We start from the raw sequence: 11,206 nt of genomic DNA on the forward strand, positions 1-11,206 counted from the left end.
TCAAGGCCTTCTAAGGCTTCACAAGGGTGTGGAGACACCCATACACTAACTAGTATGGACCCTCAATGGGATAAGGGAAAACAAAATCAAGCAGGCGCCCACGAGCCAGTGGGATAAAAGGCAGGTATAGAGAATGCAAAGTATTTAATTTCCCATGTGCCAGCACAAAGAACATTAGCAGGCTAACTGGAAGGGATATTTGAGTCCCCACAATTTTAGCTAAGAAATAAAGTCAAGAAGAGACTCAGACTCCTATGAAGGAGATGACTCAGACCCCTAATGATGACTCAGACTCCAAATAGGAGATAAACTCAAACTCCTGAAAGGAAAATGTATCACAAGTCAAGTTGGACTTTATCACTCCAAGGAAATAACTTCTATAAATAGTCTACAGGAGGTAACAAATACTGGACTTGATTATTTGATTACTTTATACACTTACTCTTATATTGCTATACTGACTTCGGCATCGGAGTGTCCCCAAGGCAAGAAGTGTCGCCCCTTTATTCGTCTTAGGTCATCCGTATAGTTGGTGGTGTAATACACGTCCTTTATGGAAGGTTTGGCTTATTCAATTAAAAAAATGATGTCCCATGATTCGCTTGTGCCACCAAATAGTTGTATCTTCAAGATCCCCAATATACTCTACAGGCAAAATGAAAAAGCATTTATCCCTGATGCATTTTCTTTCCGCCCTCTTGACCATGGACATCCAAACTTGAAAGCCATAGAAAAAATTAAACTACAGTACTTGCAATGTCTTATTTCTCGATTACACACTTCAAAGACAAGTAAGAAAAGGGTGATAGATTTATCAAGTCTATTGAGGAAGTGGAGAGAGAGAGGCTTGTCAATATTATGCTAAATCAATTGAATACACTCCTGAAGAATTTGATAAGATTTTGTTAATTGATGGTTGCTTCATTATTGAGATATTTCACAAGGATGCTTATGAGTAGAAAAAGAAGACACTATTTTTGCCATGTCTTGCATGCTTCAATTTCTATACCACGACTTAATATTAGTAGAAAACCAAGTACCATGGATTGTACTAATTCAGCGGTTGTTCAACGTGACCAATCAGCAAACCCAAAGCAAGTCTTTACTACAACTCGCCATTCAATTTTTTGGGACAACTTTCTTAGCCTCACCACCTACCAAAATCTTGCCACTCAAAAACATCAAGCACATTGTTGGCCTGCTGAGAAAATGGTTGATTTCATCAACTAAAGAGGGAGAAAACAACTCAGAATATTGGGAAGTCATGCCTTCCCAAGAAAAAGGAAGACATGAAAATGTTTTTTTTTTTTTTTTTTCCGAATTGTTTGTCATTTGAAAGTAAGTATTATCCTAAAAATGTTTTTAGATGTTTGGTTATAATATTTTTTGTAATTTTATTTTTTTGATTGAGGATGTAATTTGAATACGTCATGTTGTGCTTCTATAATAAACAACTTTAATTATGCTGAATGATTTATTTGGACAAGAATTATCATGTTAGCAATACTACATCAGAGTATATAGCGGAAACGATATTACATTGTTGGCAAATCGTAGATCTACTATGGTTGTTTCATGGATTCTTCGTCATCGTCGTTGTTGTTCATCCGAAGTCCTTCCGTATCGATGGTGGAGTGTGTGCTACAAGGTAAAACTAGAGCAACACTCACAAATTTCACATCCTAGATATCGAGACTAAAAAGAACTGACACATTAAGAGAGAGAATATATTTGTGGTGCAAGTGAGTCATCCAAAGGGGGGAGGGCCAGGGCTATGCAAATAGGCCCTCAAAATGTAACTTCCAGCTAGCTATTAAAGGTCAGCCATCCAGGCACATAAACTAGCTTAATAATCACTTCATAACTCCCAAGAGGAGGGAAAGGGGTACCCACTATGGGTGCCCCTTTATTACAAATCATAACTTGTTAAATAGGATCATATAAAAATAAAACTTTAGAACCCATGATAGACATGGTTAATCTGAGCATTTGTGATGACACTATTTATTGCCACTAGAGCTACATACACTTCCCCTACATGTACCATCTATGCCTTCCCATTGAGCCTCTCCTGGCCTAAATGATTGGTGTGGCAACTCGTATTGCTATAAGTGTGTGTATATCTCACATGATGCTCCCATTAATTAACTGATCTCACTCCATTTTCACAACAAATCTACAGTATTTTCTTCTCTTTATTTTATGTTTTTTATTTTTATTTTTGAATACATAAATATTGTAAACGAGACTCAGAGACTATCTTAACACTAATAATTTCAATGCACATCCTAGCTGGCAACAAAAATCGTACATTTTTTTGATCCAACTAAAATATTAGTCCATAAGTAGGGGGCGCATACCGCAATAATTAATATTGTAAGTACTTTTGAAATCACTTGGTCACAATCCATACGAAAAAAATTCTGAAAAATTTGCGCCCCATCTTTTGGATGAAAAATTCTCAAAACTGAAAGATCTAAGGGTTATCATTTTTGAAATGGGTGGTTGTATCTATTTGAACCTTTGTCAAAATCAGCATGATATTGGGGAGTTTGTACCCAGTGCAAAAGACAATTCGCTTTCTCCTTATTGATCCTCTCTTTCTTACAAACCTTTCTCTTTCTTTTTCTTTTCTTCTTCTTCCTCCAGCTTCGTTCTGCAACCCGTGAGCCCTCGCTGCCCCTCTCTTTCTCTTTCTTCGTTCTGCAAAGGCTTGCCACTACTGCCCACCACCCAGTATGTGCCATGCGTGTGACTCTTAGGATTCCCCCACCGTCTCGCACCCCCAATCAGCATTCACCAAGCCCCAACCCATGACCTATAAATAGATCATGCTTCCCTTACCCAAAACTGGCCTCCAAGCCTCTCATGCTCCCTTAAGCCTGCTCCTTTCATCTTCCACATCCTCTGATCTACAACGCCATAGATTTTAGGAGAGATTTTACCCTAGCATCGTCGTGTGCAGTCGCGAGGCCCCGCTCCTAGTCGTGCTCTGGTGGCCGATCAACCACCTCCTAGCCCTCCCCTTTCCATTCCCACCTTCCTCCTCCCTTGGTTCTACCCAACTTGTGGGCTAAAGCTTACTTTAGCCATTACTCCATCACGCTCTGCCGCACCCTGTTGCAAAAATCCCCTGCTCCACCCTTTATCATGACAGACCTACCCTCTTGTGATTTTTCCATTTGTGGATCTCTCCACTTTGATATTGTTTGTGATGATATTATTATTCTTGTGCTCTATTCTATGGTTTTGATGTGAAACTAGTAAACTGTGGTTTTCGTGTCAAAGGATTAAAAGTATATTTTGTGGATGCGTGCATATCACGACCCCAATATGAGATGGGGTATTGTCTCGATGGAACTCCCATGGTCACTTGGGAGAGTGTAAAAACTGAGTGACGTCCCTAGGGGTGTCGGCGGGCAACAGCATGCTCAACCAAGATGGTAACGCTCTTGGTATGACTTCGTGGCCCCTCTATTGGTGAGGGTTAGAGGATGTCTGGTTAAGTACATGCCAAGCGCGGAGCTGGGCATCGCTAGTTACAAAGTCACATGCACGGTCTTTAAAAGTGGTGTAACGAAGGGAGCCAGAGTGTGCGGATAGTCTCAAGGGAAGCCCATGATGCACACTATAACAAATGGTTGTAATTTAGGTATTAAAGGGATTTTTGGAGTGAGTGGTTATTATTAAACTATATTATTTTTGTAGGGCCTTAAAAATGGGTATTTTGGGAAAGTCTCTCATGATTTATGCGCATGTTTGTTGGTATGCTTCCATGTTTGAAATTCTTGGATGTTGATCTGTGATTTTACTTGCTGAGATTGGGAGATCTCATTGTGGTGTTCCCACCTACGGTTCGTAGACTTTGATGTAGAGAACAGGTTCGATCATGATGAACCGACCGAAGTGGCCATCACCCCAGTGTCGCAACTCCTACCAAATCACACATGGGGGTCGACGGCACCACAGATGGTATCAAAACAGTTTAGCTCTGGGTAAAACCACAAGTCACTTAGGTGTAGTAACAGAAATTTGGGCTTTAATTCCTAAAAATTCTTTTTGTTTGAGTTAAGGACTAGCATTATGGGTTGCGTTTTGGCAGGTAGAGATGGTGCGACCCAGGTTTCCACATGAAGAACCTTTTGGCCAAGTCCCGAGGATGAATTACCACGTGGTGATCGGAATTATGCCATGGGTTGGGCTTTAAATCGCATGACAGAATTCCTCTAGCAGAATTTCCAGCCCCAACCTTGGGAGGAGCAGAGGGGGTGCTCGTATGAGCGTTTCTTGGCCTATAGGACCCCTGGATTTACAAGTGAGGAAGACTTGCTCATAGCTGGAAGGTGGATAAAAGGATCTTGAGCGAACATTCGAGAAGGTGCTTTTTGCAAGCTACATGCTGCAAGGAGAAGTTGTCGTATGGTGGGAGACTAAGTGGGAGATCCTTAAGATGGAACTAGGATCTTTCGACCTAGAACGTTTTAAGCCAAAGTTTGATGATTGCTTTTTCCCTAACATAATGAGGCGTTAGAAGGCAAGGGAATTAAACAACCTCATGCAAGGAGATATGACGGTGGAGCAGTATGCTCGAAAATTCATGGAGCTCGATAGGTTCGTGATGCATCTCATTGCCATCAAAGAGATGCAGACCTAGCGTTTTCAGAAGGGATTGCGTTAGCAGATCCCCAGACAAGTCACTTGTCTGCAAATTCATAATTTTTAGAGATTAGTTAAGGTGGCTTCCATAGCTAAGCGAGAGTTTGGTGGAGTGGTAGGCTCTCCGACAGGACAAAAGAGGCGGAGCTTTACAAGAGAAGGAAGTAGTTTGAGGTTGCCTCAGAAATTTAGGTCAAGGACGGGGGCAAGGCTGCAAGCATCTACTGGTGTGTGCATGGAGGGGCCGAGCCCCAGTATGCGGAAGGTGCAACCAATCCAATAAATTGTGATTGTCGTCAAGGTGGGACTCAATGTTTCAAATGTGGTGAAGCTAGGCATTATGCTCGTGAATGCCCTAATGCTGCTTAAGGAAATCGACCAGGACAACGCAGAGGAAGGATGAATCAGAGGCAAACAATGCAGGCAAGGGTGTATGCTCTGAGATTTGATGAGGTCAATGATGAGGCCTCAGAGACCCAGGATGCAAGGGTCATCATAGGTATGAACTGTCTATTTGAGTTGATGCTTGTGTGGTTTAATTTCTAGAATTACATTGGAAGTATTTGATCTCATCAGGGAGACTTCGCTTGTTTGAATTTTGTGCTAGTACATTATTTGATTTGGGAGCATCCCAATCCTTTGTGTCCGTTACTTTTGCACGAATGTGTAACTTAATCACAGAGCCTTTACAATAGTTCATGGCCTCAACATTACCAAACAGAGAAAGGGTAATGTGTTTGAAAGTTACCCTAAGCTGTCCTTTGGATGTTGGAGAGAGGCCACTTGATGCAGATTTAAAAGTATTTAGGTTGCTTGAGTTTGACATCATTCTCGGAATGGATTGCCTATTTCGGCATTTCGCGAGTATCAATTGTCAGAGTCGGATATTCAGTTTTCTTCTACCTGGAGGGGACTATATGAAATTTGTGAGTAGCAAGCTGAAGTCGAGACCCATGGTTATATCTGGGATCCAAGCTTTGGCAAGTGAGGCAGATGCTTATTTGGTTCAAGTGGTGTCTAAATCAGTGGAGAGGAAGTGAGTTGTGGGAATTCCAGTCGTTAAGGAGTTTCAAGATGTTTTTGCAGATGACCTCCTTGAGTTGCTTCCCATTTGAGATATTGAGTTCATGAGTAGTGTCTACGTACGCGCCGGGCGCAGCTAGGTATCGCTAGTTTCGAAGTCACATGTGTGGTCGTTACCAGTGGTGTGACAAAGGGAGCCTGAATCTTGCTGAGATAATTGCGAGATCTCATTGTGGTGTTCTCACCTATAGTTTTGTTTCATGGAACCGTAAACTTCGATGCATAGGACAGGTTTGAGTATGATGGATTGACCCCACCTTAGGAGTGATGACTTGGGGTTTATTTCTATTGTAGTTGATGGACTTTTATTTTTATTCTTATTTTTTATCAGCTGGATGACTGTAATAATTTTATGAAGGACTTCTTGTTGGGTTGTATTTTAATTTTCTGCTATTTAGTTTTAGACTGCTTTATTATATTTACCTGGTGCACTTATAAGCTGTACATATATTGCATATCCGCACACACTTGCACTTGGCGATGGGGCGTGTGACCCGAGTGGCCATCACCCTGGTGTCGTGAGTCCAACCAAATCAGACGTGGGGGTCGAGGGTGCTATAATAAACAAAATAAAAATAAGGGGTGAAAAGTTGAGAAAACTTATATGCTTCTTTGTAGATGATCTAATAAGTCTAGGAATCACCATTCTCTTATTTCCGGTACAGAGATTATATTGATCCCATAAACGGCACCAATTGTTAATGCATAAATTTGCACAGACTAAAAGGAGAGGAAGAGTCATCCCTGGCCCATGGAGGTGATTTAGGTCACGATGACATAGTAAAATAGCCCACGATAGCATTTTGGCGTCGATGCAGTGCTCGAGTACCATACATCTATGAGAATAAATAATAAATAAATGTATAAAAGATAAATAAAGAGAGAAAAAGGATTTACGTTGTTTGGCATAAAAGCCGACTTCCACAGGTCGTTTGGGAGTGAAATCCACTATGATGGCGATTTTATAGTTTGTCATGATCTCACATATCTCTCAATACAATGAAGGAATTAGAAGATCTAGAGGTAGAAGAAGATGGCTTGCTCCTGGAGAGATGAGATTTGAGGTGTCTTGTGCATAGTAAAAATCTGTCTAAATCTGAAGAGATTCCCTCTCTTTATAGAGGTATCTTTCCTTTTTTGGAGTGATTGAACTCTACTTATCTTATGAAACCTTTTTTTTTTTTGTGTCTGAGTCAACTTGCCAGAGATTCTTGACCTTATTGTAGGCTTAATTCATAGTTGATGACTTTATACATACTCAACAGCTGACATAACAGAATTGAGGATTCATTGGCGGTGCGGCAATAGTATAAGCTTTTTACATGCGGATGAAGTGGGGAGGTGAACTCTAGTTGGGAGATGAAGTAAAAAAAATGGAAGAGAGAGTGAACTTTTTTCTCCTTTTGGAAATGGAAGAGATTGTTTCACATCACCAACCATATGGATGACCTAAGACAAATAAAGGAGCGGCACTTGTTGCCTTGGGGACACTATGATGCCGAAGTCAGTACAATAATATGAGGGTAAGTGTATAAAGTAATCAAGTAATCAAGTCCAGTATTTGTTACCTTTTATAGGCTATTAATAGAGATTATTTTCTTGGAGTGATAGAATCCAACTTGACTTATGATACATTTTCCTTTTGGGAGGCTGAGTCTAACTCCTATTAGGAGTCTAAGTCATCCCCCTCTTAGGAGTCTACGTCGTTCTTGACTTTATCTCTTAGCTAAAATTGTAGGGGCTCAAATATCCCTTCCAGTTACCCCGTTAATTTTCTTTGTGGTGGCACATAGGAAATTAAATACTTTGCATTCTCTATACCTTCCTTTCACCCCGTTGGCTTGTGGGCGCCTACATGCTTTCATTTTCCCCTAACCCTCTGAGGTTTGATACAAGCTATTGTATGGGTGTCTCTGCGCCCTTGTGAAGCCTTAGAAGACCTTGAGAATCTTCAAGTCAATAATCTGCAAAATAAATTTAGAAAATTGGTCACCGGTTTCCCATTCGGTCCCTAATTTGTTGTTTGGTCCTTGGTTTTTTGTTTATTTTGTGCTAACCAATGAGGGGCTCAGCTTGGAGAGATAGGCGGTAGATGTACTCGATCACATTAGGTGTGAGCTCGGAATTCGATTTTGAGTTTGTTTATTGGTGTGAATGTTTGCCTGAGAGATTTTTTATTATCGGTGAGGAGTGCATATTTCCATGATTTTGTTTTTTGTGTTTATTTTTGTGATTGTTTTTACTTTGGTTGGTAGTAATAAGTTTTCTACCTCCTTGGTGTAAATTGTTGTTGGTGTTCTCATTTTGTTGTTTGTTTGTAGTGACTTGCACTTAAGTGGTCAGGGTGACCGTCGACCCCCTGGATCCATCTCTTCTACTGATGTCCAAGAGAGAGGTCGGGTGATCTAGAGAGTTGCCCACCTATTATGCGCTTAGGAGGTCAGGCAGTCCCTGACCTTTCCCACCTGTTGACTTGCACAGCAAGTGTGTTACTCAGTTTTTGGTGGCTAACTTTAGAGAAGGTTTTCTGGTCTTTTTGACCTCCACACCCGTTCGTTTGCACAGCGAATGTGTCACTCGACTTTTGGTGGCTAACTTTGGAGAGGGTCGTGTGGTCTTCTGATGTCCACACCCGTTCGTTGGCGCACTTTGGAGAGGGTCGTGTGCTCTTCTGACCTCCACACTCGTTTGATGGCGATCTTTGGAGAGGGTCGTTTGATCTTCTGACCTCCACGCTCGTTCGATGGTGAACTTTGGAGATGGTCATGTGGTTTTCTAACCTCTACGCCAGTTCAATAGCAAACTTTGGAAAGGCTCGTGTGATCTTCTAACCCCCACTCCTGTTCGTTTTGGCGAATTTTGGAGAGGTCCGCGTGGTCTTCTGACCTCTCGGCCCGTTCGATGGTACTTTGGAGAGGGTCGTGTAGTCTTCTGAGCTCCATGCCTGTTGGTTTGTACTACATCCTAAGGAGTTCTCACAAAAAGTAAAATAGGTAAGTGTAATACAATTTACAAGTTTGAGATTTGCAAACCTGAGCTATCTCGCTAATGTGTGGTGAAGGCTAGTGATACGTGGGCAATGCTCGCGGGTAGCCATGTCTTAGCACGGGCAATGACAGAACCACATATGCCTTCCACGGAGACCTTGGTCTAGTTACATTGTGGCTGTGTCGATTTTGCTGCTTGCCGAGAGGCGTTGGTCAGGTTACTCACCCAAAGCGTTGGTCTTGTTTGCTTGCCGAGAGGCACATGTCTTGTTACCTGCTGAGGGGTGCGGGTCTTGTTTCCTACAAAGTGTTGCGGGTCTTGTTGCCTGCCAAGGGGTGCTACCCGTCACGAATGCAGCTAGCAATAGGGATATATTATCTACACTTGTGTGACTCAGGCGAAGTGTTGCTTGCCATGAGGGTGGCGAGATGCACTATAGTTCGTCATTGCAGTGGAGCTATCGTTTCAATCTGTTGGGTGCAGCGGATCTTTCGAAAGTCCATGGGTAAATGGCTTCAATATGCAACAGTTGCCAACATTGTGAATCCCATGCACATTGCAGGCTTTACATGGGACATGCATGTACGTGTATTTTGGCCAGTAGGACATGCTTGTACGCGTGGTATATGTCATGTATATGCTCTATTCCTCTCACCTTTTCCTATTATTTCACATATGTTAGTAAAACAAATACAAAAGGGAAAAAAGTAGAAAAACTTATATAAACTTTCATTGATGATCAAGTGAGTCAGAGAATATCTTTCTCCCTATTCTGGTGTATCGATCTGTGGTATGAGGTTTCCATGTAGATTTTTGGCAAGGAGCACTAACAAACTCCTTGGTGAATAAACTCAGTGGGCAACTACTTTGTTTTGAGATGGACCTCATTGGTCGCTGCAACTTGCTTAAGTGGTTTGGTGACTGGACTTTCCCGTCGAGTTGTAGTTGAGCAAGCTGCCCATGGTGCTATGGGCGAGAACGACGAGGGACTTTAGCGAGCAGCACCGTGAGGTTTCTATACATCCTTGTCGGTGACATAAACATCCAGCGAAGGAGGTGGTGGTTGAGCTGGTTGAAGTTTTACTGGCGCACTGACGTCGGGTTTTTGTTGATCTTATGCTGCATATGTCCCCCGTCTGCGCTATCCACAGTGTGAACTGCTTCAATGGTCGAGGTCCACCTCACCGACGACTGGGAGCTCCAACAGTGCAGGTGGTGGCTAGCGGTGGTAGATGACCACTACGGATGTCGAGTTTTTGTCGATCTTTGACAGTGTCTGTCCTCCGTCTGCGTTGTGTGAAGTGTGAACTACTTCAGTGGTCGAGGGCCACCTCGCCGGCGACGGTGAGCTCCGACGGTGCAGGTGGTGGCTGGCGATGGTAGAGGATCACTGTGCTAGTGATACAGGGCATGGGCGAGTTGTGAGGTGGTCGCTAACAGCCTCACTAGCTAGTGAGTCATTGGCGGGTGGTGCTGCCCTCCTCTGTTTGCGATATCTAGGTGTGCCATCGTGCGGGGAGCGCATCGTCAAAAACAGAAAATGCCAGCAAGCCAATTCATGGCCACTAGCGGCCTCAACCGTCCTTGGGCAGCTGATGGGTGGTCTTCAACATGCTTCTGGGTTTTTCGCGGCAAGACACCGGCATGGAACCCTTATTGGCTCTATCCCGGTGTTGGATCTAGTGGCTGGGACTAGGACGCACCGCACACAAGGGTGGTGGGCAGGGAACCCGCCATGCACGACTGTCGTCGAAGGGTGCCGAGTTGGTACGCATGTAACTGGGCCATTCACGAGCATGTAACGTGCATGGCACACGTCGCCCACTGTTTGGTGCTTGTTCATAGCGCACGCCCCATTTCGGGAGTCCCTCTACACACACACGTATATATATATATATATATATATATATATATATATATATATATATATATATTATGTTCTAATAGTATTGAAAAATTAAAAAAATAGGTGCAAGGTTGAGGAACTTATCTGATTTTTTTGTGGGGAAGATCTCGCGAGTCACATAATTCCCTACTCTCTTTTTCGGCATTAAGAAATTGCGGTTTGCGTTTGATTGCGTGGTGGTTGGTGTGTGAAAATCACGTTGAAATCTATATAGATCTCACAGGCGGTGCCATTGTAAAGGACGTATTTCACACCACCAACCATACAGATGACTTAAGACGAAGAAAGGGGCAGCACTTGTTGCCCTAAGGACACTTCGATGCCAAAGTCAATATAACAATATAAGAGTAAGTATATAACGTAATGAAGTAATCAAGTCTAGTATTTGTTACCTCCTATAGGCTATTTATAGAGGTTATTTCCTTGTAGCGATAGAGTCTAACTTGACTTGTGCTCCATTTTCTTTTTAGGAGTCTGAGTCTATCTCCTATTAGAAGTTTGAGTCATCATTAGGGGTCTAAGTCATCTCCCTCTCAGTAGTTTGAGTCGCTTCTTAACTTTATCTCTTATCTA

The sequence above is a fragment of the Juglans microcarpa x Juglans regia genome, chromosome 8D (genome assembly GCF_004785595.1).
Source record: "Juglans microcarpa x Juglans regia isolate MS1-56 chromosome 8D, Jm3101_v1.0, whole genome shotgun sequence".
Classification (NCBI taxonomy): domain Eukaryota; kingdom Viridiplantae; phylum Streptophyta; class Magnoliopsida; order Fagales; family Juglandaceae; genus Juglans; species Juglans microcarpa x Juglans regia.